Genomic DNA, 7,045 nt, shown 5'->3' with positions numbered 1-7,045 from the left:
ACGGGCCCAGCCGCTCCGCGGCACGTGGGATCCTCCTGGACCGGGGCACGAACCCGCGTCCCCTGCATCGGCAAGCGGACCCCGAACCACTGCACCACCAGGGAAGCCCTGTGTACAAGTTTTTGTGTGGACATATGTTTTCACTGCTCTTCCTTGTGGTGGAATTGTTGAGTCAGATGGTAACTCTATGTTTAACATTTTGAGGAGCTGCCAAACTGTTTTTCAAAGTGACTGCACCATTTAACATTACCACCAGAAATATATTGGGTTGGCCAAAAAGTTCGTTTGGATTTTTCCATTAACATCTTACGGAAAAACCCGAACGAACTTTTTAGCCAACCCAATATGAGAGTTCCAATTTCTCGGCATCCTTGCCAAAGTGTATTGTCTCTCTTTTTAAGTCTAGCCCTTCTAGTGGATGTGAAGTGGTATTTCATTGTGGTTTTGATTTATATTTTCCTTAATGACTAATGGTTCTGGGTAACTTTTCATGTGCTTATGGGATATTTGTATTTTCTTTGGAGAAATGACTATTCAAATCCTTTGCCTTTATTTGTCTTTTTATTGTTGAGTTGCAAACATTCTTTTTATATTCTGGATATAAGTCCTTTTTCAGAGATATGATTTGTGAATATTTTCTCCCATTTGATGGGTTGTCTTTTCACTTGATGATATTGTGTGCATCACAAAAGTCTTTGCGTTTGATGAAGTCCAATTTATCCATTTTTTTCTTTTGTTGCTTGTGCTTTTGGCGTCATATCTAAGAAAACATTGTCTAACTCAAGGCCACAGAGATTTACTCCTGTATTTTCTTCTAAGAATTTTATAGTTTTAGCTCTTACATTTAGGTCTATGATCTACTTTGAGTTAATTCTTGTGTACAGTGCGAGGTAGGAGTCCAACTTCATTCTTTTGCATATGGATATCCAGGTGTCACAACACCATTTGTTGAAAAGGTTATTCTTTCTCCCATTTAATTGTCTTGGCACCCTTGTTAAAGATCAATTGAACATACATGTCCTCATAGAACTTTGAAAAGATCTTAGATATCATTTCCTCTATAAATATTTCAATATGTAGCTCTAAAGATAGGAACCTTTCTTTTTTTTATAAAATTTAACTGCAGTGATATTACACAACTAACTAACTAACAATATTTTCTTAGTATCATAAAATATGTAGTCGGTGTTCATATTTTCCCAACTGTCTTGTTGGAGAATTTATTTACAATTTATTTAAATCAAGTTCCCAGTAAGATCCATACATTTTCTCCTTGCAATTTATTTGTAGAAGAAATTGGACTCTTTGTCCTATCGTGTTTCTCACAGTCTAGATTTTGTTGATTCAGTCCCTGTAGGGTAATTTCATTTGTTACTTTGTCTTTTGATTTTCTCTAAATTGGTAGTAGACTGTAGGTAGTAAATCAAATTCAGAAGGTTTGAGTTTTGCTTTCTTGGCATTACTATGTTACAGGAGGTGGTGGTCCTTCTGTCAGGAGGCACACAGTGTCAGGTTGTCTCTGTTTCGTGATGTCAGCAGCCATTGTTGATAGTTGCCTAAGTGTCACCTTCCCTTTAAAACACCTAATTTCCCAAGATAGGACTGACTCATCTTTTCTCAGTGTGCACACCACACCACTCCATAGAATGTATTGCGTTGTACTATTAAATACACCTCCCGCATTTTATCTATTCACATGTGATTCTCCACAGGGACTAATATGTATCTGGCTTACAGCAGGCATCAACAGATAAGGCAAAATGGTCCTAGAGCTGAGAGGATGACATTTGAAGTCCAATGGCTGTACAAGTGACTTAATCTCTTTACAGTGGTGGCGAGAGCCAACTGTCAGAATTTCAGGAATTTCACAAGTGGGCTATTAAACACAGCTATTATCAAAAATTAAATTATAAAAAGTTACAGGGCTTCCCTGGTGGCGCAGTGGTTCCGCGTCCGCCTGCCGATGCAGGGGAACCGGGTTCGCGCCCCGGTCTGGGAGGATCCCACATGCCGCGGAGCGGCTGGGCCCGTGAGCCATGGCCGCTGAGCCTGCGCGTCCGGAGCCTGTGCTCCGCAACGAGAGAGGCCACAACAGTGAGAGGCCAACGTACCGCAAAAATAAATAAATAAATAAAGTTACAAATAAACAACTTATATTAAACAACCATAATAAATAATTAAAACTCATTACTTCCTCATTTTATTTCATTTTACTATTTTCTATGCTCTAAAGGTTATTTTTGTCTATTGTTTCTGTCTGGCGGCAAAACTATATAATGGTGTGCTACTGTTCATCTCTTCCCAACTCTGTGTTCGGTGATGTCATGTTGATAGCTTGAAATTGGCCATAGTGGGATTATTTACACCATGGAAATTGGTAAATGCTATAAATCAGGTTTTTTTTTTCCTAGAGAGTGGTTATAAAACATTTACCAGTACACCATTGTCCCTCATTATTAAATGGGGATAAAAATAGTACCCACTTCATGTAAGATGTACATAAAGCACTTGGCACAGTTTCAGATACACATTTTAATAAATGGTAGTCATAAATTTTATTACTTGTATCTCATCTCATCTCTGGACTGGGGAGCTGAGGGAAGCTGTACTTTCATTAGGCATTTCTAAGGCAAATATACCGTGGAATACTACACACTCATTAAAAATTGTGCTATGAAAGTTAATAAACAGAAACCTCATTTAAAATGGAGTCGGGAGGCCAGAGGGGTAAGCTCTCACGCCCTACCATTCCACTGTCAACTGCAGACCCAACAGGAAGAGACTGTACCTTTGTATCTCTAATGGGAAGAAGGTTACCACTTTACTACCTGGCAGAAGGAAGAATTTCTCCCTGCCAGGAAATAGCCTAGCCATTGAGAGACTGTCACAACTCAGCTAATGAAAAGCCACTACACTCTGAATTCCCAGTTTCCTCCAATGGACTCTTTATTTATAATAGCTCCTCCCAACTCCCCCTTCTCCTCTATAAAAGAGTTTTCTCTCCTTTGTTCTCCAGACTTGCCTGTGGTTCCCTGTAGATTGCATGTCCCAAATTGCAATTCTTTTTTTTCTTTTATAAATTTATTTATTTATTTATTTATTTTTGGCTGTGTTGGGTCTTCGTTGCTGCACACGGGCTTTCTGTCGTTGCTGTGAGCGGGGGTTACTCTTCATTGCGGTGCGCAGGCTTCTCATTGCAGTGGCTTCTCTTGTTGCAGAGCATGGGCTCTAGGCGCGCGGGCTTCAGTAGTTGTGGCTCCCCGGCTCTAGAGCGCAGGCTCAGTCGTTGTGGTGCACGGGCTTAGTTGCTCCGCAACATGTGGGATCTTCCCAGACCAGGGATCGAACCCATGTCCCCTGCAATGGCAGGCAGATTCTTAACTGCTGCACCACCAGGGAAGTCCCCCAAATTGCAATTCTTGCCAATTCCTGAATAAACCCATTTTGCAATGAAACAGATGAATTTAGTAAGGTTGAAGGTCAATATATAAAAATCAACTGCATATTCTGTTCTTAAGTTCACCTATTAGTTTTTATAGCTGTTTCGTAGATTCCTTGGGATTTTCTGTGTACCAGGTCATGTTGTCTACAAATAAAGACAGCTTTATTTGATCCTGTCCAATCTGTAGGCCTTTTATTTTGCGTCTAACTGCATTGGCTAGGACCTCCAGTCCTATGTTGAATAGGAGAAGTGGAAGTGGACATATTTGCCTTGTTTCTGATATAAGAAGGAAAGTCTTTGGCCTTTCACTACTGAGGATGGTGTTAGTTGTAGGTTTTTTGTAGATGACCTTTATCAGGTTGAGAAGTTCCTTTCTTACCTACTATTTTATTGTTTTCTGTTCACCTCCTCTATTTTTTGTTCTTCTGGTTCTTCCTTCCTTGCTTCTTAAAGAAGTCTATTTCATTTTTTTCTATTGGCTTTTTAGCTATACTTCTTTCCACTTTTTTTTTTTTTTTGGTGGTTGTTCCAGGGATTACATTATTCATTCTTAAATTTTCACAGTCTATATAGAGTTAGCAGTATACTAAATATAGAAAACTTGTAACATATAGATCCATTTATCCCTTCTCCAATATACATAGCACTGTATGTATACATTGTATGTATGTACACACATTTACATGTATTTCATTAACCCCACAAGACAATGTTGTCATTTTTAGGTATAAAGAGTCATACATATTATAATGAAACAAAGAAGAAAAAAACAGACCTTTATATTTACCCACATATTTACTTACTGATGCTCTTTATTCCTCTCTGAGGACCCAAGTTTCCATCTGATATCATACACCTTCAGCGTGTAGGAGTTCCTTTAGCATTTATTGTACTGCAAATCTGCTGGCAATGAATTCTTTTTTTTTTTTTTCCTCTTTTATCTGAGAATGTCTATTTTCCCTTTTTTCTGAAGGATGTGTTCATGGGATATAGAATTCTGGGTTGACTTTCTTTTTCTTTCAGCCTTTAGAGATATTGTTTCACTTTTATTTTGTAAGTAAATAGTTCACTCTCTAGGGGCTTTATTTAGCTGATTTTTTGTAGAAAGTCCAGAGTTTATCTTTTTTTAATTTTTCCCCCTGTGGAGGTTGCTTTCATAGGATTTACTCAACCATTACCAGAAGCGGAAGTGCCCCAACCTTATTTTTCTATTAAACTTTTTATTTTGAAAAGAGCTAGACCTGTAGAAAGGTTGTAAAAATATTATAACAAACTCCCATGTGTCTTTCACCTCGATCCACAATATAATACGTATTATTCTTTTCTTTACTGAGCCATTTGAAAGCAAGTTCAAGACATCATGCTCCTTTGCCCATGAATACTTCAGTATGTGTTTCCTAAGAACTAGGATATTCTCTTACACAGCCACAGTTCAATTATTAAATTCAGGAAATTTAATATTGATACATAATATTCAGTCCACATTCAGTTTTTTAATCCCAGTATTGTCCTTTATAGCATCTTTTCCCAAGATTTAATCTAGAATCATGCACTGTATTTAGTTACCGTGTCTCTAAACTAGAACATTTTTTCAACTTTTTTTTTTTTTTTTTTTTTGCTTTTAAGACATTGGTATTTTGAAGAATATAGACCATTTGTTCTGTAGAATGACCAGTTTTGCCTGATGCATCACTGTCAGGAATACTCAGTGCATCACACCAGGAGGCAAGTGATGTCAGTTTGTCCCACTTTTTGTGATGCTAACTTGGATCACTTGCTTCAGGTTGTGTTTGCCAGGTGTCCGCACTATAAAGGCACCTTTTTTCCCTTTGTGATTAACAGAGAATTGGTGGGAAGATGTTTGTGACTGTTCACAACATCCTGTTCCCCAGCACACTTGCACCCAATGATAGCATCCATTGCTGATTCTTGCCTGAGTCAATTATTACTGTGATGTTTACTAAATGGTGATTTTCTATCTCTGTCATTCCTTAAACATGTATTAGTCGGCATTCCACTACAAAGAGGAGATTGCCCTCAGCCCTTTATTTATTATAAATTCATGAATTCTTTAAAATTTTTTATTTTGATGCTCAAACTGTCCTATATTTGACCAAAGGGAGCATCTTTCAGCTAGTTCCTGTGTGCCATCGGCATGCACCCATAATTCTTTGGAATTTTCCTTACTTTCTGAAACAATAGGATGTTCCAGGGTCATTCTGCCCTTTGCCTTCCCAGCTCTGGAATCAGCCATTTCTTCAAGGACTACTGCTTCCTTTTAGTGATTTGGGGACTGTACTCCCAGCAGCACCAACTGTAGAGTCCAGGTGATAGAGGCTTTTCAGAGTTGAAAACAACTAAGAAGTCTGTGTTGTCCTCTGAGGGAAATATGTCCACGACTCTGTCCACTTGCTACATAGCTCTGTGGCTGGAACACCATAATCACTTCCCCCTCTGCTAGCAGGCAGGATAGACCAAAGAACAGTCTGGAGGTCTTCCTGTTGATGTTTGAAGCACCATATGGATATTGTCACCGTGTGTTCTTTTTTATTTGGCCGAGCCACGCAGCTTGTGGGATCTTTGTTCCCTGACCAGGGATCGAATCCGTGCCCTCGACAGTGAAAGTGTGGAGTCCTAATCACTGGACCACCAGGGAATTCCCATGTCATCGTGTGTTCTTATAAAGGGCTGGGACATTCCTAAGGACATTTTAATTATTTATTTATTTATTTTAAAGCCATTCACTTTTTTCTTTCTTTCTTCTCTTTCTTTCTTTCTTTCCTTCCTTCCTTCTTCCTTCCTTCCTTCCTTCTTTCTTTCTTTCTTTCTTTGTTGGGTCTTCGTTGCTGCGTGGGCTTTCTCTAGTTGCGGCGAGCAGAGGCTACTCTTTGTTACAGTGTGCGGGCTTCTCATTGCGGTGGCTTCTCTTGTTGTGGAGCACGGGCTCTAGGCACACGGGCTTCAACAGTTGTGGCCCGCGGGGTCTAGAGCGCAGGCTCAGTATTTGTGGTGCACGGGCTTAGCTGCTCCGCGGCATGTGGGATCTTCCTGGCCTAGGGCTCGAACTCGTGTCCCCTGCATTGGCAGGCAGATTCTTAACCACTGCACCACAAGGGAAGCCCGACATTTTTAAAATGAGCTCAATTTGTCGACTTTCAGCCCTCATTTTGTCATCGCATAACATTGTGTTAATTTCCTTTTCATAAGTTCTCTACAATTAAGAAGAATTCATTGAAGATGTTCTTTCTTATTTCTGTGGTGTGAACTATAAAGTGTCTTAGAATCCTGCGAAGTAGGAAAGAACCACAGTTTGGTTGACCTTTGTAATTTACCTAATGTAGTTCATTAGGCAAAAAAAATGTAGAAAGGAGCCTATTCAAGGGGTGTGGTTTTTTGCACGTTTATATTTTATCATAAAAGGAGAGAATGTTATAGGGATAAAGAGGAATTGGAACCCAATCCTTATCTATAGGTTGTTCCTGAAATGCTCCTTCCAAAAAATAAATAACTCATGAAATATTTATTTCGGGAAGTTAGAATTTTAAGTTTTGGTCAATAGTGAACACAGTAAATCAAACTACACGTCTTTTTTTTTTTTTAAAG

Source organism: Physeter macrocephalus, chromosome 12, assembly GCF_002837175.3.
Source record: "Physeter macrocephalus isolate SW-GA chromosome 12, ASM283717v5, whole genome shotgun sequence".
NCBI classification, from domain to species: domain Eukaryota; kingdom Metazoa; phylum Chordata; class Mammalia; order Artiodactyla; family Physeteridae; genus Physeter; species Physeter macrocephalus.
The sequence above is the reverse complement of the archived record's forward strand: the minus strand, read 5'-3'. Positions refer to the sequence as shown.